Source organism: Callithrix jacchus, chromosome 4 (assembly GCF_049354715.1).
Source record: "Callithrix jacchus isolate 240 chromosome 4, calJac240_pri, whole genome shotgun sequence".
Taxonomy (NCBI): Eukaryota; Metazoa; Chordata; class Mammalia; order Primates; family Cebidae; genus Callithrix; species Callithrix jacchus.
This window is the reverse complement of record NC_133505.1, coordinates 34,308,676-34,330,045: the sequence shown is the minus strand read 5'-3', so window position 1 is coordinate 34,330,045 and position 21,370 is coordinate 34,308,676. Positions and strand designations below refer to the sequence as shown.

At 44.4% G+C, this 21,370-nt stretch overlaps 1 non-coding gene and 1 pseudogene across 1 annotated transcript in view; one reads left to right on the top strand and one right to left on the bottom strand.

Moving 5' to 3' along the window:
- LOC103792335 (large ribosomal subunit protein uL4) overlaps nucleotides 1–21,370 on the top strand; it is a 521,713-nt gene that overhangs the window by 475,353 nt on the left and 24,990 nt on the right. The gene's annotated exons all lie outside the window — the stretch shown is intronic.
- Nucleotides 20,282–21,370, bottom strand: LOC144582391 (class I histocompatibility antigen, Gogo-C*0203 alpha chain-like; annotated as a pseudogene).

The following is a 21,370-nucleotide window of genomic DNA, read 5'->3' as shown; positions in this document are numbered from 1 at the left end:
GGAGAGGTTTGTGGGCTTGTGGGCTGCTCCCCTAACCCCTTCTAAAAGATACCAGTGAAAAGTGTTCAGAGCCTGGTGACCCCCCAAGGTGTTGGGGTCCCATCGGGGTCAGGTAGAGGAAAAAACCTTTTTATTTGGTCCTCCCCTCACCGGTTTTTTTTTTTTTTTTTTTAACTGTTCCTCGCCCTGGACCTATGATGGCTTTCAGGGCTTCTTGTCTATTTTTGCCTCTTTCCTCTGTGGTGAACAGAATCAGTAATAATTGTTGGCAGTCATCCCAAGTGGGGTGATGAGTCTGAAGTATAGATTCTAAGAGCCCTGTCAAAGCCTGGGGCTTCTCAAAGAAAGGGGAATGTTGAGCTTTCTGACAGAACTTACTTTATTGTAAAACTCTGCCACCGTCTTAAGTTCTCCAGCCTCCAAGCACGACCCCATCCTGGGGAAATTTCCATCTCAGCAGGTTCCTAACCCTCCCCTTCTCACCATCTTAGCAGCTCCCCAGCATGAACCCCTCCCAGGAACTATTAAACTCAGCAGTTCCCCAGCCCCTCCCCTCCTGCACAGCCCCTCACACTGGAAGCATCTGCCGGCTTGCAGGCCATAAAAATCCCCCTTGCCACACCACGGGTGCTGCACATCAATTTTGGGTGCAGCCTGGCAGCTTTTCCCTTGCTCTTAATAAAGCTTGTGCAGCACTTGGTGTTTCGGCCCTCTCTTTAACTTCTATCACCTACCAGTTATATAAGTCACTTGACAAGAAGGGGATGTGAACAAAGAATGGGCGACCCTGATTGTCTTCTCCTGTTGGGGCGCCTCTTGGAGTGGAAGGACTGCCGGTGGGTGTGGGGCTCCATTGCAGGTATGCAGGGGGGACAAGGTTTGGCAACTAGTACTGTCGAGGGGGGTGCTGAGGCCCTGGTTCAGAGAGCCTTGAGTAGGGTGGAGGTAATTTCTAATCCTCTGCTGTCGTGGGGAGAATGGCTGGCCCAGAAGGGGCTTTCTTTGGGCTGGCTAACATGACCTGAAGTCTAGCCGGTTTCATGCAACGTTTCAGCCATGGCAAGGTTGGGGGTTGGTGGGGTTGGACTAAATCCAACCATTGGTTAATGTATGGAAACTGGTCAGGGTGTCCAGGAGTTCCTGCGACCATTTTCCATACAGCCTGGCTAATTTTGTTTGTTTGAATGCCAAACTTTCCCCAAGAGATTTCACTAATTTAAGACTGGCTTCACTGAGGATTTAAACCAACAATCTTACAGTTGCAGGCCCTACACCTTAACTACTGTGCTAAGAAGTCACTTCCATTACAAAGAGTTAGAAAGCTTTTCTTAAAGCCAGATTTTGGATGCAAATACTGCACCCTGAGGCAATGTGGCCTGCCTGAAAGACGGGCAGGGCTGGAGGCTGGCAGAGAAAGAAAAAAAACCCTTGTTATGTCATTTTAAAAACTGAGCTTGCAGCCGCTGGGCCAGGTATGAGTTCCCTGCCTCTGCAGCTTTTGGTCACCTTGACACAGGGACCCTAAAAAGCATTAAATTCCTCTCTCCCTATCTCTCTCTCTTCTTACTTTCTCTTTTTTCTTTTCTCTTTGTCTCTGTCTCCTCTCCCCTTTCTTTCTCCTCTCTCCTCTCTTCTATCTATTTTTTCTCTCTTCTCTCCCTCCCTGTCTCTGTCTCCTGTCTACTCTCTCTCTCTTCTGTCTCCTCTCTCTCTCTTTTCTCTCTCCTCTTTTTTTCCCTCTCTTACTTTCTTGTCCTCTCTCCTCTCTTCTGTCTACATTCTCTCTTTCTCTCTGTTCTCTGTCTACTCTCTCTCTCTTTCTCCTTTCTCTTCTGTCTCCTCTCTTTCTTTTCCTCCCCTACTTTCTTGTCCTCTCCCCTCTTTCCCTCCCTGTTTCTGTTTCTATTGACAGAAAAGACAACTACTCCTTTTTTACCCTAAATGGGCAAAGAGGGGTGGTAGGTTCTTCTTTAAAGTTTGAGTCCTTAAAACAGAGAAAAAAAACTACACCCAAGTCGTCGGGGGCAGAATTTTCTCTCGGACATGAAAAAAAGGAAGAATGAAGCCTCAATGATAGAATAAGAAGAAGAAAAGAACAGAATTATTTCCAGGGGTATAAACTCAATTAGAGTTCCTTGAAGTAAATGGTCTCTTAGCCAATGGAGAATATTATCCACCTCAAGAGTAACAGTATATCAGCCAGCAGGAGTCTAACAAAACTGGTGAATCTACAATAAAGACAGAACCACATATAGGACTGACAAACAAAGGATGGAGACCAGTCTGATGCCTGCCCGGCCATGTCCCCAGAGGAATGTTTCAGAGCATCTTGGCTAAGGTATACCCATATAAACCCCAGGTCTGGTCACCTCAGAATTTTCAGTCCTGAAATGAATCAGTGTTATGCCTTATGACGTCCTTGTGGAACTGTGGGTGAAGGATCATACAAGCCACATAACCTTCCAGCCGTGGGACTACATATATACACACTCACTCTGTCACTCACACCGAGGTTATGGAAAACAACCAAAAACGAAATTACCCAAGCCTCCAGTGAGGTAACCTGAGCCTCCAGTGAGGCAACCCGAGCCTCTAATGAGGCAACCTGAGCCTCCAGTGACATCTCACGGTAGGCTTGCCTGATCAGAGTTGCAATGACCATGTCTGGTCACTGACTCAGGCACCCCTCCCCTCAACGGACTGGTCCCCAGACCTGACTTACCTCTGGAAGTTCCCAGAACCCTGAGGAATTTCAGGTGAATGTCGGCCGGGTAGTAGCTCATCCTCCATGGGGCTGGAACTCTAGGGCCCTGGAACATCTCAGGGGGTGCCTCCCCTAGAGGTCCCTGAGGTGGGAGTGGCTGCCCGGGTGAGACTTTGAGATGGCTTTTGTCTGGTGATGAAGATAAATCTTGCTGGAGCTTCCAAAATGTTGTACTGGCCCAAGCATAGAAAGTCAACACCAAGACAAAAGTATGCCAAATTGCAGGGTCTTTCTTGCCAGTGGCTATGGAGGACTCGTGTCTCTCACACCCATGGCCTTGAAAAGAGGGTGTCAAGACCCTTTATACCCATAAAAATCACCTTGGGAGTGAGGGTGAGGGGTGGGGGTGGGGGTGAGGGTGAGAGGCTTAAGACATTCCAAGGGCTAGTGGATTCTCTAAATCACCTTCTGGGCAGAGATGAGGGTGAGGGGGTTCCGGACATTCCATTGGATTCCTGGGCGAAGATGAGGGTGAGGGGCTCTGGACACTCCAAGGGCCAGGGGACTTTTGACATTCTGGTTGTTACTTAAGTGGTTCACAAAAGTCAAGATTAGCATTTGTTTACACACATTGTGGGTAGGGAGGAAATTCCAGTCCTTAATTACTTATTACAAGTCACAGTCCTTAATTACTTATTACAAGTCACTAGATGGCATGGGTTTGGACTGCTTGCCTGTCACGTTTGGGTTACAAAGAGCAGTTTCAATAGAAAGCCGAGGTATGGTTGAGGTATGCCATTTTATGGGGCTTTTACCATGTCACACTTGTCCTTTAGTCCTGGGGCCTTTTCACTCCTCACATGGTGGATTGTGGGCATCTGGCAGGTGCTGATGTTGATGGAGTCGAGGGAGGACACTGGCCGAGACAGGGAAAGCAGGATTGGAGAGATAATTAGGGCAGACATTATTTTTTCTGAGCGTAAGTCATGGCTTGAAATGTGGAGGGCCTGAAGGTATATCTCCCTACCCAAAGCTGTTTTTGTTTTTCCCGCAAGGCTAATTTTCCACAGGCCTAGTGCCAACCCCAGGGGGCGCCCAAAGACCATGAGGGCACCACAAAGCCAGGATTGTCTGTGGTACTGGGTCCTTGACTTGACCAGGAAGCCAAGACTTTGCAACCAGGCCGCCTGGATTCAACTTGCAGCTCTGGTCCTACTGACACTTTTCCTTTTGGTGCCTCAGTTTTTATTTTTATTTTTTATTTTTAATTATTTAATTTTTATTGCATTTTAGGTTTTGGGATACATGTGCAGAGCATGCAATACAGTTGCATAGGTACACACATGGCAGTGTGTTTTGTTTGCTTTCTCCCCTTCACCCACATTTGGCATTTCTCCCCAGGCAATCCGTCCCCACCTCCCCCTCCCACTGGCCCTCCCCTTTCCCCCCTATAGACCCCAGTGTTTAGTACTCCGCTCTCTGTGTCCATGTGTTCTCATTTTTCATCACCCACCTATGAGTGAGAATATGCGATGATTCATTTTCTGTTCTTGTGTCAGTTTGCTGAGAATGATGTTCTCCAGATTCATCCATGTCCCTACAAAGGACATGAACTCATCATTTCTGATTGCTGCATAATATTCCATGGTGTATATGTGTCACATTTTCCCAATCCAGTCTATCATCGATGGGCATTTTGGTTGATTCCAGGTCTTTGCTATTGTAAATTGTGCTGCAATAAACATTCGTGTGCATGTGTCCTTGTAGTAGAACAATTTATAGTCCTTTGGATATATACCCAGTAATGGGATTGCTGGGTCAAATGGAATTTCTATTTCTAAGGCCTTGAGGAATCGCCACACCGTCTTCCACAATGGTTGGACTAATTTACACTCCCACCAACAGTGTAAAAGTGTTCCTTTTTCTCCACATCCTCTCCAGCATCTGTTGTCTCCAGATTTTTTAATGATTGCCATTCTAACTGGCGTGAGATGGTATCTCAATGTGGTTTTGATTTACATCTCTCTGATGACCAGTGACGATGAGCATTTTTTCATATGACTGTTGGCCTCATATATGTCTTCTTTCATAAAGTGTCTGTTCATATCCTTTGCCCACTTTTGAATGGGCTTGTTTGTTTTTTTCCTGTAAATCTGTTTGAGTTCTTTGTAAATTCTGGATATCAGCCCTTTGTCAGATGGGTAAATTGCAAAAAATTTTTCCCATTCTGTTGGTTGCCGATTCACACTAGAGACTGTTTCTTTTGCTGTGCAGAAGCTGTGGAGTTTCATTAGGTCCCATTTCTCTATTTTGGCTTTTGTTGCCAATGCTTTTGGTGTTTTGTTCATGAAGTCCTTGCCTACTCCTATGTCCTGGATAGTTTTGCCTAGATTTCCTTCTAGGGTTTTTATGGTGCCAGGTCTTATGTTTAAGTCTTTAATCCATCTGGAGTTAATTTTAGTGTAAGGTGTCAGGAAGGGGTCCAGTTTCTGCTTTCTGCACATGGCTAGCCAGTTTTCCCAGCACCATTTGTTGAACAGGGAATCCTTTCCCCTTTGCTTGTTTTTGTCGGGTTTATCAAAGATTGTATGGTTGTAGCTATGTTGTGTTGCCTCTGATGCCTCTGTTCTGTTCCATTGGTCTATATCTCTGTTTTGGTACCAGTACCACGCTGTTTTGATTACTGTAGCCTTGTAGTATAGTTTGAAATCCAGTAGTGTGATGCCCCCCGCTGTGTTCCTTTTGCTTAGAATTGACTTGGCTATGCAGGCTCTCTTTTGGTTCCATATGAAGTTCATGGTGGTTTTTTCCAGTTCTGTGGAGAAAGTCAATGGTAGCTTGATGGGTATAGCATTGATTCTCTAAATTACTTTGGGCAGTATAGCCATTTTTACGATATTAATTATTCCTAACTATGAACATGGAATGTTTCTCCATCTGTTTGTTTCCTCTCTGATTTCGTTGAGCAGTGGTTTGTAGTTTTCCCTGAAGAGGTCCCTTACGTTCCTTGTGAGTTGTATTCCAAGGTATTTTATTCTCTTTGTAGCAATTGTGAATGGCAGTTCATTCTTGATTTGGCTCTCTTTAAGTCTGTTATTGGTGTAGAGGAAGGCTTGTGATTTTTGCACATTGATTTTATATCCTGGGACTTTGCTGAAGTTGCTTATCAGTTTCAGGAGTTTTTGGGCTGAGGCGATGGGGTCTTCTAGGTATACTATCATGTCGTCTGCAAATAGAGATAGTTTGGCTTCCATTTTTCCTATTTGAATACCCTTTATTTCTTTTTCTTGCCTGATTGCTGTGGCTAGAACTTCCAGTACTATATTGAATAGGAGTGGTGACAGAGGGCATCCTTGTCTAGCACCGGATTTCAAAGGGAATGCTTCCAGTTTTTGCCCATTAAGTATAATATTGGCTTTTGGTTTGTCATAAATAGCTTTTAATACTTTCAGATACGTTCCATGGATACCGAGTTTATTGAGGGTTTTTAGAATAACGGGCTGTTGAATTTTGTCAAATGCCTTCTCTGCATCAATTGAGATAATCATGTGGTTTTTGTTTTTGGTTCTGTTTATGTGGTGAATTACATTTATAGACTTGCGTATGTTGAACCAGCCTTGCATCCCCGGGATGAATCCTACTTGATCATGATGAATAAGTTTTTTGATTTGCTGTTGCAATCGGCTTGCCAATATTTTATTGAAGATTTTTGCATCTATGTTCGTCATGGATATTGGCCTGAAGTTTTCTTTTCTCGTTGGGTCTCTGCCAGGTTTTGGTATCAGGATGATATTGGTCTCATAGAATGATTTGGGAAGGATTCCTTCTTTTTGGATTATTTGGAATAGTTTCAGAAGAAATGGTACCAGCTCCTTTTTGTGTGTCTGGTAGAATTCGGCTATGAACCCATCTGGACCTGGGCTTTTTTGTGTGTGGTAGGCTCTTAATTGCTGCCTCGACTTCAGACCTTGTTATTGGTCTATTCATAGTTTCAGCTTCCTCCTGGTTTAGGCTTGGGAGGACACAGGAGTCCAGGAATTTATCCATTTCTTCCAGGTTTACTAGTTTATGTGCATAGAGTTGTTTGTAATATTCTCTGATGATGGTTTGAATTTCTGTGGAATCTGTGGTGATTTCCCCTTATCATTTTTTATTGCATGTATTTGGTTGTTCTCTCTTTTCAGATTTTAATCAATCTGGCTAGTGGTCCGTCTGTTTTGTTGATCTTTTCAAAAAAACAGCTCTTGGATTTGTTGATTTTTTGGAGGGTTTTTCGTGTCTCATTCTCCTTGAGTTCAGCTCTGATCTTAGTTATTTCTTGTCTTCTGCTGGGTTTTGAGTTTTTTTGATCTTGCTCCTCTAGCTCTTTCAATTTAGACGATAGGGTGTCAATTTTGGATCTCTCCATTCTTCTCATATGGGCACTTATTGCTATATACTTTCCTCTAGAGACTGCTTTAAATGTGTCCCAGAGATACTGGCATGTTGTGTCTTCGTTCTCATTAGTTTCGAAGAACTTCTTTATTTCTGCCTTCATTTCGTTGTTTATCCAGTCAACATTCAGGAGCCAGTTGTTCAGTTTCCATGAAGCTGTGCGGTTCTGGGTAGGTTTCTGAATTCTGAGTTCTAACTTGATTGCCCTATGGACTGAGAGGCTGTTTGTTATGATTTCAGTTGTTTTGCATTTGCTGAGCAGTGCTTTACTTCCAATTATGTGGTCAATTTTAGAGTAGGTGTGATGTGGTGCTGAGAAGAATGTATATTCTGTGGATTTGGGGTGGAGAGTTCTGTAAATGTCTATCAGGTTTGCTGTCTCCAGGTCTGAGTTCAAGCCCTGGATATCCTTGTTGATTTTCTGTCTGGTTGATTGGTCTAATATTGACAGTGGAGTATTAAAGTCTCCCACTAGTATTGTGTGGGAGTCTAAGTCTCTTTGTAAGTCGTTAAGAACTTGCCTTATGTATCTGGGTGCTCCTGTATTGGGTCCATATATGTTTAGGATCGTTAGCTCTTCTTGTTGTATCGATCCTTTTACCATTATGTAATGGCCTTCTTTGTCTCTTTTGATCTTTGTTGCTTTAAAATCTATTTTATCAGAGATGAGAATTACAACTCCTGCTTTCTTTTGCTCTCCATTTGCTTGGTAAATCTTCCTCCATCCCTTTATTTTGAGCCTTTGTGTATCCTTGCATGTGAGATGGGTTTCCTGGATACAGCACACTGATGGGTTTTGGCTTTTTATCCAATTTGCCAGTCTGTGTCTTTTGATTGGTGCATTTAGTCCATTTACAATTAGGGTTAATATTGTTATGTGTGAATTTGATACTGCCATTTTGATGCTAGCTGGCTCTTTTGCCCGTTAGTTGTTGTAGATTCTTCATTATGTTGATGCTCTGTAGCATTTAGTGTGATTTTGGAATGGCTGGTACTCATTGTTCCTTTCTATGTGTAGTGCCTCTTTCAGGAGCTCTTGTAAAGCAGGCCTGGTGGTGACAAAATCTCTGAGTACTTGCTTGTTCGCAAAGGATTTTATTTTTCCTTCACTTCTGAAGCTCCGTTTGGCTGGATATGAAATTCTGGGTTGAAAGTTCTTTTCTTTAAGGATGTTGAATATCGGCCCCCACTCTCTTCTGGCTTGTAGTGTTTCTTCCGAGAGATCTGCTGTGAGTCTGATGGGCTTCCCTTTGTGGGTGACCTGGCCTTTCTCTCTGGCTGCCCTTAGTATTTTCTCCTTTATTTCAACCTTGTTGAATCTGACGATTATGTGCCTTGGAGTTGCTCTTCTTGCGGAATATCTTTGTGGTGTTCTCTGTATTTCCTGCAGTTGAGTGTTGGCTTGTCTTGCTAGGTGGGGGAAATTTTCCTGGATAATGTCCTGAAGAGTATTTTCCAGCTTGGATTCATTCTCTTCGTCACATTCTGGTAAGCCTATCAAACGTAGGTTAGGTCTCTTCACATAGTCCCACATTTCTTGGAGACTTTATTCATTCCTTTTTGTGCTTTTTTCTCTAATCTTGGTTTCTCGTTTTATTTCATTGAGTTGATCTTCGACTTCTGATATTCTTTCTTCTGCTTGGTCAACTCGGCTATTGAAACTTGTGCATGTTTCATGAAGTTCTCGTATTGTGTTTTTCAGCTCCTTTAATTCATTCATATTCCTCTCTAAGGTATCCATTCTTGTTATCATTTCCTCAAATCTTTTTTCAAGGTTCTTAGTTTCTTTGCATTGATTTAAAACATGTTCTTTTAGCTCACAAAGGTTTCTCATTATCCACCTTCTGAAGTCTAATTCCATCATTTCGTCACTGTCATTCTCCATCCAGCTTTGTTCCCTTGCTGGTGAGGAGTTTTGGTCCTTTCTAGGAGGCGAGGTGTTCTGGTTTCGGGTGTTTTCCTCCTTTTTGCGCTGGTTTCTTCCCATCTTTGTGAATTTATCCACCTGTCGTCTGTGTATTTGCTGACTTTTCGATTGGGTCTCTGAGTGGACACCCAGATTGTTGATGATGGAGTATTTCTGTTACTTTGTTTTCCTTCTACCAGTCTAGCCTTTTCACTGTATGACTGCTGAGGTCCACTCCAGGCCCTGCTTGTCTGGGGTGCACCTATAGCAGCTGTGGAACAGCGAGTATTGCTACCAGTTTATTTTTCTGCTATCTTGGCAGAATGATGCCTGCCAAATGTCAGTCTTTTGGATATAGAGGGGTCAGAGAGTTGCTTGAGGAGACAGTATGTACTTTGTAGGAGCTCAAGTGGTAAGCTGTGAGCTCTGTGGTTCATTCAGGGCTGCTAGGCTTCTATGTTTAATTCTGCTGCAACCTAACTCATGAAAAAACTCTTTCTTTTTCTCAGATGCTCTGTCTGGGGGAGGGTTTGGGCTTTCCTTGTGAGTGTCCGCCTCACTGTCCTGCCCAGCTAGGAGGCGCTTTTTGCCTGCCAAGGCTCTGCCCTGCTGGTGTGAGGTTCCCCCTGTTGCTGCAGGCTCTGCCCTTCTGCTGTGGTCTCCGCCCTGTTGCCGTGGGCTACGCCCTGAGGCGGAGTCTCTCTGTTGTACCGGGTTGCCTCGGCAATGGCAGGCTGTATCAGCAATGGGCGTGTACCTGAGTAGGGGCTGATTGCCTCAGTAATGGTGGACGCTCCTCCCCCACGGAGCTGCGCGTTAAGAAAACCTTTTCACGGGGAGCATTTGGAATCACCGTTTTGTTTGTCACACTGTGCTACCCCCAACACTGAGTCCCTGGGATTTCCTGGGCTGGCTCACAGTCCAAGTCCCTTTCAGTCTCAAGTTCAGCCCTCACGGGTCTCAGTTTGCCCATTCAACAGGGCACTCGTAACAGTACGCTTTTGTATGGAGCTCTGTGGAGTGCCTCTGTGCTCCGGCGTGGGCCGGAGCCGCACCGGCTCCTGGCTACACCAACCAAGATCTCTGCTTGGCGTCCCACGTCTCTTTTATACCTGGGAATTTCCCTGTTCTGTGGGCAACTAAGATTTGTCTGGAAATGCTTCCCCGACTCACCCTCTCCACGCATCCAGCGAAAGCTTCAATCCTGGGTTGTTCTCACAGCGCCATCTTGAGTCCTCCCCTGGTGCCTCAGTTTTTAAATCTGTAAGATGGTGAGGACATTACAGCACTTACTTCTGGCGCAGGTTTCTCAACAGTAGCACTGTTAACCATTTGGGACAGAGAGTCCCTTGTGGAGTGGGTTGTCCTGCGCATTTTGGGAGGTTTGCCAGCAGCACCCCACTCACCCTCTCCCACCAATCCCAATATGACAACCGAAAATGTCCCAGGATTTAAAGGTCTCCCTTGTATCTAGGAGCTGCCCTTCCTCAGGCATTGTCCCACCTGACACTTGAGCTCATCTTTGCTTTGGTCCACGTAAGGCCACTTTTTAAAAAGTTGTTTATTTAAAGATTCTAACCATCTGTTAAACAAATGCATTTTCTTCCTTTTTTTTTTTTTTTTTTTTTTTTTCTTTTTATTAGGAGACAGAGTAAAAACAAGTCTTTTAGGAAAAGCCATTTTTTTTTTTTTTTTTTTTTTTAGGGAAAAAGAGAAAAAGAAGGGGAAAAAAAGAAAAAGAGGGAAAAGGGAATATTATTTCATTCCTAAAATGGGTTTCAATAATGGCCGATCAATATTTTGAGTGTTTAAAGTGGTTAATGCATATTTTACTTGTTTAAAATGGGGACCTCTATTGTGTTTATTTGTTCTGGCTCTGAGTTCAAGTCCTGGATATCGTTATCAATTTGTTGTCGCGTTGAATCTAAATCTCATTATATGTCTTCTGTATCTGGGTGTTAAGATCTCTTATTATTACATTAATCCTTTTACCCTTACATCCTTGTAGCTTTGAAATCTATTTTATTAAGTGTGAGAATTGCAACTCCTGCTTTTTATTTATTTATTTTTGCTCTCCATTTGGTTGGTGAGTTTTTTTCCATCCCCTTGTTTTGAGTCTTTGTATATCTTCAGATATATCGTTAGATTTTGTGGATAATATATATTTTGTGTGTTTAACATGGAGAGCTCTATTGAGTTTATTTGTTCTGGATCTTAGTTCCAGTCCCGGGTATCGTTATCAATTTGTTGTCTCATTGAATCTAAATCTCATTATGGGTCTTATGTATCTGGGTGTTAAAATCTCTTATTATTACATTAGTCCTTTTACCCTTGTATCCTTGTAGCTTTGAAATCTATTTTGTCAAATGTGAAAATTGCAACTCCTGCTTCTTATTTATTTATTTTTGCTCTCCATTTGGTTGGTACATTTTTGTTTTTTGGTTTTTTTTTTTGTTTTTTTTTTTCCAACCCTTTATTTTCAGTCTATGTATATCTTTGGATATACCGTTAGATTTTGTCTGTATCTTTTGATTGGGAGATTTGGTCGATTTAAATTTAGGGTTGCTGCCATTTTGTTGTTAACTGGCTATTTTGTCCTTTCGTTGATAAAAATTCTTCTTTATGTTAATGCTTTTTACTTTTTGATGTATTTTTAGAAAGGGTCATACTGGTTGTTCCTTTCTGTGTATAATGCTTCTTTTAGAAGTTCTTGTAAAGCAGGCCTGGTGGTAATAAAATCTCTGAGTACTTGCTTGTTCCTAAAAGATTTTATTTTTCCTTCAAATGTAAAGCTTAAATTGGCAGGATATGAAATTCTGGGCTGAAAGTTCTGTTGATTAAGTATATTGAATATTGGCCCCCACTCTCTTCTAGCTTGTAGGGTTTCCGTTGAGAGATCTGCTGTAAGCCTAATAGGCTTACCTTTATGGGTGACTTGATCTTTCTCTCTGGCTGCCCTTAATATTTTCTCCTTCGTTTCGATCTTGGTGAATCTAATGATTATGTGCCTTGGGGTTGGTCTTCTTGAGGAATATCTTTGTGGTGTTCTCTGTATTGCCTGGGGTTGAATAGTGTCCTGCTTTGCTAAATTAGGAAAATTTTCCTGGATAATGTCCTGGAGAGTATTTTCCAGCTTGACTTCATTCTCTCCCTCACATTCAGGTACACCAATCAAGCGTATATTAGGTCTTTTCACATAGTCCCATATTGCTTGGAGACTTTGCTCATTCCTTTTTATCCTTTTTTCTCTATTCTTGTCTTGTCGTTTTGTTTCATTAAGTTGGTCTTCTACCTCTGATACCCTTTCTTCTGCTTGATCCATTCGGCTGTTTAAGCTTGTACATATTTCACTGAGTTCTCGTGTTGTATTTTTCAACTCCATAAGTTCATTTGTATTCCTCTCTATATTGTCTATTCTTTTCAACATTTCATCTAATCTTTTTTCCAAGTTCTTAGTTTCTTTACATTGGGTTAGAACAAGTTCCTTTAACTCCCAGAAGTTTCTTATTATCCACCTTTTAAAGCCTACTTCAGATAATGGAACACAGTCCTTTTCCATCAGGGCTTGTTCTGTTACTGATGAGTCCTCTTCCATCAGGGCTTGTTCCGTTGCTGATGAGTCCTTTTCCATCAGGGCTTGTTCCGTTGCTGATGGGTTCTGATTTTGAGTATACTCGGCCTTCTTAGGCTGTTTTTTTCCCTTCATTGTAAATGAACCGCCTTTCTAATTAGTTTTCTGAGTCGACGTCCGACTTATTGATTCCCAGTGCTGGGATCCGAGCAACCCACTGTGGCAGCCTAAATAGCAGCGATAAGACTGATGGTGCTCTTCTGCCCGGGAATCTCTGGTCTGGCTTCCCTCTTGAGTCCGCAACAAGCGGCTCTGACTTCCTGGAGCTCCAAACTCCAGTCAGCAGGGGAAGCAGTCCCGTTGGCTCTGCGTGAAGAGCTGCTGCGCCGAGACGCCGGCAAAACCGCTGCGGCAGCCACAAGAGTCGCGCTGGCGACCCGTGGGGCTCCTCCACTGGGAATCGGCTAATCGGTGAGTGACGAAAATTCATCTAATGCTGTGGCGTCGTCTCGTTCTCTGAGCTTTCACTGGGAGCTACAATCCTGAGCTGTTAGTGGTCGGCCATCTTGGATCTAATCCCATTTTCTTCCTTTATCTCTGCATTCAGTTAATCCTTCCACACTCTGTTTAGTATATCTTAAAATGTATCAATTCCAGTTCTAGGAACTAGCGTATCTCACTTGCATAATACGTGCTATGACCCCTAGTGGAGCTCTGATTTCTTTAGCCCATGTTCTCAATTCTGCTCTAGATGATGGAAATCAATTTATTATACGTTATTTGGTTGAAATGTTGCTCCTCATCTGTAAAATGTACATGTGGATATGGCTTGAATTACTAAGTGGTTTTATTTCTTCATTCCCCTGATAACTGTTGTGCACCTACTGCAAGTCAAACACATGGCATGATATTGCTTACTTGATCACACCAGATCAAATGAGAAAATGAGACGTTACAGCCAGGTGTATTGGCACATGCCTATAGTCCTGGCTATTTGTAAGGCTGAGGCAGGAGAATTGCTTCAGCCCAGAATTTTGAGGTTACGTTGAGGTATTTCAGTCTGGGCAACAGACCCTGTTTTTTTTAAAAAGTCAAAAGACATTGTGAGCTGTCTACACGTACTCTATGTCCCAGGAGATTCACGTCCTGTAATTTTTATAAATGGCACCTCCGTGCGGTTTTCATGAATGTTTGTCTGATATTTCTCTTCTGCCCTTTTCCTTTCAACTTTTTCGTATCTTCTACTGAAATTGTGGCTTTTGTAAACAGCCTACAGTTATTTATATATTGACTTATTTTTCCCCTTCTGCACTATTTGTCATCATTGGAGTGTGTGAGTCCATTATGTTTAATGTCATTGTTGACCTCATTGGGTTTAAGTCTGTACATTGTCATTTGCTGCCTTCTAATATTATCTTTTTTGTTCAACAATTTTTCTTCTGTTGTCATCTTTAGATGAATAAAAAACTGCATTGTAGTCTTCTGAATAAGTGTTCTAGTTACAAATTCTTTTATTATTACCTTAATTATCTGAGACAGCACAATAATTCGTGACTTATTACAACCAACAGCAGACCATAACTTCCCTGACTCCCACATACCTGTGCAGACAGGCCAGGGGAGAATCAGTGCTCTGGCTCTGAGACACAGCAGGGTTGAAGCAGGAGAGTAACTGGATGGTGAAGCTGTAGCTGCAGAGGCATTTGGGCCCCTTACCTGCACTCCTCGTAGATGTCTCCTGCACTGAATGCCTGTGATACCCTCTCCTCCGTATGCTCCTGCCAGAGTCTCCCCATCTCCACTGACAGCAGCTCCACCCTTCTGCTCACTCAGTCCAACACTGTGGGTGTCCTTGATTCTTCTTTCACACACCACAGATGCAATCCATTAGCAAGTGCTGTGAAGTAAATCTTCAGAATCTCCCAGAATCCCATCACCCCCACTATTTCCCCTGCTCACACCACAGTCAAGGTAACCAGCGTCTCCATCCTGGAATACTGCACTCCTTCGCCACCATTTCCCTACTGCCTCACTTGTCCCCCAGATCCCAATTTTGTTCTCAGCACAGCAGCCAGAAAGCTTTCAAAGCATAAGTCCCACCATGTCCCACTTCTCAAAACTGTTATCTAACTCCCCATGTGATTCAAAGCAAAGATCAAAACCATTCCCACACCCTCCAGGCCTACCTGCTCTGGCTACACCTCTGACCTCATTTCAGTTTCTCTCTGTCCAGCCCTTCTGGCCTCTTCCTCCTTCCAGGTACACAGACACTTTCCTGCCCTAGTGCATCTGCACTGAAGGTTCCTGCCTGAAATGGGCTTTCCCAGTCATCCTTGTGTACAGCTCCTAACATCCCTCAAATCTCCACTCAAAGGTCACCTTTTTTTTTTTTTTTTAGGGAGGAAGGGAAGAAGGCAGGAAGGGAGGAAAGAAGAAAGGGAGGGAGGAAGAAAGGAAGGGAGGGAGGTAGGGAGGGAGGAAGAGAAGGGAAGGAAGGAAATCAGGCAATGAGAGAGATATTGCCTACCTGGATCTAGAGGTCTACAAGTTGATTTCTTTTTTTCTTTTTTTTTGAGAGAAGGTAAGAAAAGGAGTGAAGGAGAGGAAGAAAGAGGAAGAAAAAAGGGAGAGAGAATGGAAATATTGCTTTATTATAAATAAAAGGGTATTAATAATGGTCAATCAATATTTCATTTAAACCTATGAGTAGGTGTGATGTGGTATTGACAAGAATGTATATTTTGTGTATTTAAAGTGGAGAGCTCTATAAATATTTATGAAGTTTACTTGTTCCAGATATGAGTTCAAGTCCTTGATATCCTTATTACTTTTCTGTCTCATTGAGTCTAAGTCTCTGTGTATCTGGGTGTTAGGATTGTTAGCTCTTGTTGTTGCATTGATCCTTTTACCACTATATCTTTGTTGCTTTAAAATCTATTTTATCCGATACGCGAATTGCAACTCCTGCTTTTTATTTATTTATTTTTGCTCTCCATTTGGTTGGTAATCTTTCTCCATCCCTTTGTTTTGAGTCTTTATGTATCCTTGCATGCAAAATGGGTCTGGATGTAGCATACCGTTGGGTTTTGGCTGTATTTTTTGATTGGGGGATTCAGTCGATTTAAATTTAGGATTACTGCCATTTGATGTTAACTGGCTGTTTTATCCATTCGTTGATGAAAATTCTTCTTTATATTGATGCTCTTTACTTTTTGGTATGTTTTTAGAAAGGCTAATACTGGTTGTTTCTTTCTGTGTGTAATGCTTCTTTCAGAAGCTCTTGTAAAGCAGGCCTGGTGGTAATAAAATCTCTGAGTACTTGCTTGTTCATAAAAGATTTTATTTTTCCTTCAGTTGTGAAGCTTAGTTTGGCTGAATATGAAATTCTGGGCTGAAAATTCTGTTCTTGAAGGATGTTGAATATTGGCCCCCACTCTCTTCTGGCTTGTAGAGTTTCTGCTGAGAGATCTGCTATAAGTCTGATAGATTTCCCTTTGTGGGTAATCTGACCTTTCTCTCTGGCTGCCCTTAGTATTTTCTCCTTTGTTTCAATCCTGGTGAAGCTAATGATTATGTGCCTTGGGGTTGCTCTTCTTGAGGAATATCTTTGTGGTGTTCTCTGTATTACCTGGGGTTGAATATTGACCTGCTTTGCTAGTTTAGGAAAATTTTCCTGAATAATATCCTGAAGAATATTTTCCAGCTTGGATTCATTCTTTTCGTCACATTCAGGTACATCTATCAAATGTAAATTTGGTCTTTTCACATAGTCCCACATTTCTTGGAGACTTTGCTCATTTCTTTTTATCCTTTTTTCTCTAATCTTGTCTTCTTGTTTTCTTTCATTTAATTGGACTTCGACCTCTGATATCTTTTCTTCAGCTTGAACAATTCGAGTGTTTAAACCTCTGCATACTTCTCGGAGTTCCTGTATTGTATTCTTCAGTTCCATTAATTCAGTTATATTCCTCTCTAAGTTGTCTATTCTCATTAGGATTTTGTCAAACCTTTTTTCAAAGTTCTTAGTTTCTTTACATTGGGCTACAACATGTTCTTTTAACTCACAGAAGTTTCTTATTATCCCTGAAGCCTGACTCTGTTAATGGGATGTGCTCATTCTCCATCAAACCTTGTTCCCTTGTTGATGAGGAACTGTGATCCTCTGTAGAGGGAGAGGCATTCTGATTTGGAGTATTCTCAGCCTTTTTACACTGGTTTCTTCCCATCATTGAAAATTTATCCACCTGTCATCTTTGTAATTACCAACTTTCAGATTAGGTCTCTGAGTGGGCGTCCAAGTTGTTAATTCCCAGGGTTGAAATATGAGCAACCCACTGCGCCAGCCAAAACAGCAGCGTTAAGACTGATGGTGCTTTTCTGCCCGGGAATCTCCAGTCTGACTTCCTTCTTGAGTCCATAATAGGTGACTCTGCCTTCCCGGAGCTCCAAACCTCAGTCAGAAGGGGAACCAGTCCTGTTTACTCTGCACCAAGAGCTGCCACACCGAGGTGCCGGCAAAACCGCTGCGCCGGCCACAAGAGTCTCACTGGTGACCTGTGTGGCTCCTCCACTGGGTATCTTCTGCTCCGTGAGCGACCAAAATTTACCTGAAAGTGTGGCGTCCTCTCGTTCTCTGTGCTTTCACTGGGAGCTGCAATCCCAAGATGTTAGCAATCAGCCATCTTGGATCATTCTCTCCAAAGGTCACATTTTCAACAAGGCTCATGCTGACCACCCAGCAAAACAGCTGGGTGAAGACAACATTTTGTCTTCAGATTCAAAGCTGTCCTGGATCACATGCAGCCTGTGAGCCACAAGTTGGACGAGCTTGCATCTAAAACATATACACTGGAAATCTGAATTTTTTTCTGTTTTAACGTTAATGATGTTTTCTACATGTGGAAACAGTCATACACCTAGAAGACAACAAATGTCAGTTGAATGATTGATCACTGTAGGGTACCTCCCTATTCTAAAGGCAATATCTTTATTAATGTAGCCTGAGGCCAAATGCTGTTTTGTGGCAGTTGCACAGAAACATCATCTCACACTGACATCAGTGCCACCAGAGCTTTTTTCACCAGGGCTGTGTGTGTGTCCTCCCTCCCTCCCACCCTCCTCTCACAAATCCCTTCTACACGCTACAGCACACAACCATATTTTTCTCTTCAGGAAAGATAACCCTAGGCTTATGGGTCAAATTTTTTAACCACATATGAATCTAAGTCAGACTCTGCTTTGTAAATCCATGAGTTTCAATTGGAGGCAGCACTAGGATTACTACAACTCGGGCAGGAAGAAGAGTAGGAGAGAGAGCAGAAGGAGTTCCAACAGAAAGTTACCTATGATGAAAATTCATGGGACCCCTCTTCACTGCAAGTTTCCGAATCTGCTTTCTTTAAGAAGATTGGGGAAATTTGGAAAATACAATCCAAAACAGAGACATGGAAGGAGGGTGAGGTACAGGAATCTGAAAATTTGTCTTTTGATACCACAAGGGCTTCTATGTGTAGGAACCACACTAAGTGATATCCAAGTCCCTGTGATCACAGGTTGTGGTAAGACAAGGTTCTATTGAAGGACCAAGGACAATGGAGCAGCAAAGATGACCCAGCCAAGCAGTGACCACATATAGCCCACAGTGGCCTTCACACCCACTGGGCACAGCCCTGTCTACTCCATCCTGTGCAACAAGTCAGCACAGGAAACATGTGTACTGTGGAAGGTTTTTGGGTCTTCCATTTATTTTGTCTCTCAAATTTCAGGAATCTTCTTATTTAATTAACCCATCAACCTCTCATGGAAATAATCTGAAAAAGTAAACTGTACTCAGATCCTAACGTTAATAGGAAAGTAAGAAGTCACAACTCATTGTACCGTAAAGTTGAGATAGAGATGGAAATATGACAGCCCCAGGTCTCTGGAACAGGAAAGGTGATCAGGGAAGAAATGCAGGACAGCATAGGGAAGGGGTCATGGTGGACACGGGGCTGGGCTGGTTTCCCTACCTCCTTACTTTATGTCTATACGAACACAGACACATTCAGATGCCTTTTCAGAAAGAGAAGTCAGGGTTCTTGAAGTCACAAAGGGAAGGTGTGAACAAAACTTGCCTCTCAGTCCCACACAAGGCAGCTGTCTCACACTAGAAAAAATATTCATGAACAAATTCATGTCAGTCACAGTGAGGGGTGACACTTTAAAGAGCCCATCACATGCTCAATACATCCCACTCAAACAAACCCCATAGCACAGCTGTGTACACTGTTCTCCCCAATACCCACACACATCAGGGTCCTCAAGGTCTCACTTTTACAAGGTGACATGAGACACACATCAGAGCCCTGGGCACTGTCATTGCCTGGGATAGGACAAACACAGAACCTGGTCAGAACTCACAGGAGATGCAGCTATAGGAGGAATTGTGGGCTGGGTGAGGCCCCCCGATGGGCTCCTGACCACAATATCCCAGTGATCTCAGGTATCAGCCTCCTTCACACTTACTTGCAGCCTGAGAGTAGCTCCCTCCTTTTCTATCTGTGGAAAGAAAATATTCTGTGAGAGGCCAGAATGGTGGCAAGGCCATGAGGTCCTAGAAGAACCCCATAGTCTTGGACCCCAGAGAAGTTTCCAGAAATATGTGGCTGCAGACCCAGAGCAGGATCAAAAAAAAACAAGAAAAGCAGATGTGGGTACTGGACCAACTGCCCTTTTAAGGACTGTCCTCAGCAGGGACAGTCCCCTGTGACTGGTGACTGCTGGGATGAGGTCCCCATCACCATAATCATCAAGGTGATACATCTGTCTTTCATTGTTACAGGTGGTTTACAAAAGGGTAAGTGCTGGCACACAGGGCCCAGGCTAGGTCGGCTCATGAGTGTGGATGATGCTTCCCAGTAACCAGGCAGCGCACACTTCTACCTGGGGCTTGGAACCCTCAGTGGGACAAGAAATCTCAGACCCACTCCTAACCCCTTCCTCACCTGAGCTCTTCTTCCTCCACATCACAGCAGCGACCACAGCTCCAGTGACTACAGCTCCAAGGACAGCCAGGCCAGCAACGATGCCCACAATTGGGATGGTGGGCTGGGAAGATGGCTCTGGGAAAAGAGGGGAAAGTGAGGGTTCTTGACCCCCAGGCCCCAGTTCTGACCCTGCTGAAAGGCTCCAGAGGCTCCTGCTTTCCCTAAGAGACATGACACCCTCATCTCCCTCCTTACTCTATCTCAGGGAGAGGAGCTCGGGTAGCCCCTCAATCTGCACATGGCAGGTGCATTTCTCCAGAAGGCACCACCACAGCCACCCACTTCTGGAAGGTTCTGTCCCCTATGGGCCTGGTCTCCACAAGCTCCATGTCCTGGGTTTGGTCCTCCCCATCCCGCTGCCAAGTCTGCAGGTTAGAAGCCTAGGGCCCAGTACCTCAGGGTGGCCTCATGGTCAGAGATGGGGTGGTGAGTCACATGTGTCTTGGGGGCATCTGAAGGGAAGAGTCAGAAAACTCAGGCACTTTGCATTCCTCATGGGACACTCCAGCAGCACTCATGTGACCATCCTGACAATGAAGAGGACACCTGGTGTGGAGAATGGCGCACACAACCCAGACACCAGCCTGGACACAGGCACCTGGGATAATCTATTCCTTGGAAAGTTCTAGTCTCCCAGCGGAGGAGGAGGGACTGCTGGTTCTGTCCTGAGTAGAGGCCAGGGGACTCAGAGGAGCTGGAGTCAGACCTGCACACACATTGAGCGTGAAGCAGAGAACCAGGCCGGAGAGGAAATGGCTTAGTGCCCAAGGCTGCTGTGGGATCAAAGGGAAACCCTGATCAGTATTCCAGGGATTGACTTCCCCTCCACTCCCTCAGAGACTTCATTCCTTAATTGTATCAGAGAGCAGGGCGGTCCCTCAGAGTCATTCTCTGGCATAGGATCTGGAAACCCAGGAGAATTTTTGAGGCCCAGAGGGAGGGCGATATTCGAGTGTTGGTCCCATTTTCCTCTCCTACTTGTGCGAGGCCAGCCTGGGAGTTCTACAGGAGATCAGGGAGGTGCCCTGTTGACCCTAGTACCCGCACGCTCCAGTGTCTCCTTCCAGTTCTCCAGGTGTCTGCGGATCCACTCCAGGCACCTGCCCTCCAGGTAGGCGCTCACCTTCTCTGCCACATTGTCCGCCTCCCACTTGCGCTGGGTGATCTGAGCCGCCAGGTCCGCGGTGGTCCAGGAGCGCAGGTCCTCGTTCCGGGCGAGGTAATCCTTGCCGTCATAGGGGAACTGGTGATATCCGTGGAGAAGGAGCCCTTCCGGCCCCAGGTTCTAGCATTACATCTCCCAGAGGGTGTGGGACCCTGGCCCCACCCACCGAGCCCCGCCACCGTCCAATCCGCTGGTATTTTGGCCTAAACTGGAAACGAAACCGGGTAAAGGGGCTTGGGGCTCTCCCAGGTCGAGGGTCTGGGGGTGTCCGCCAGACTCGGGGTAGCTCTCGGACCGGGAGACTCGGGGTGACCCAGGCCGGCCGTCGGGAACCGGGAGGGGTCGTGACCTGCGCCCCGGAAAGGCGTCAGTCACCGGCCTCACTCTGGTTGTAGTAGCTGCGCAGGTTCCGCAGGTTCACTCGGAAACTCTGTGCGGCGTCCTTGAAAATCCGTGTCCCCAGGTCCCAATACTGCGGCCCCTCCTTCTCCATCCACGGCGCCAGCGGCTCCATCCTCGGACTCGAGGTGTCTCTGTGGAACCGCGCGATCTGCGTATCGTCCAT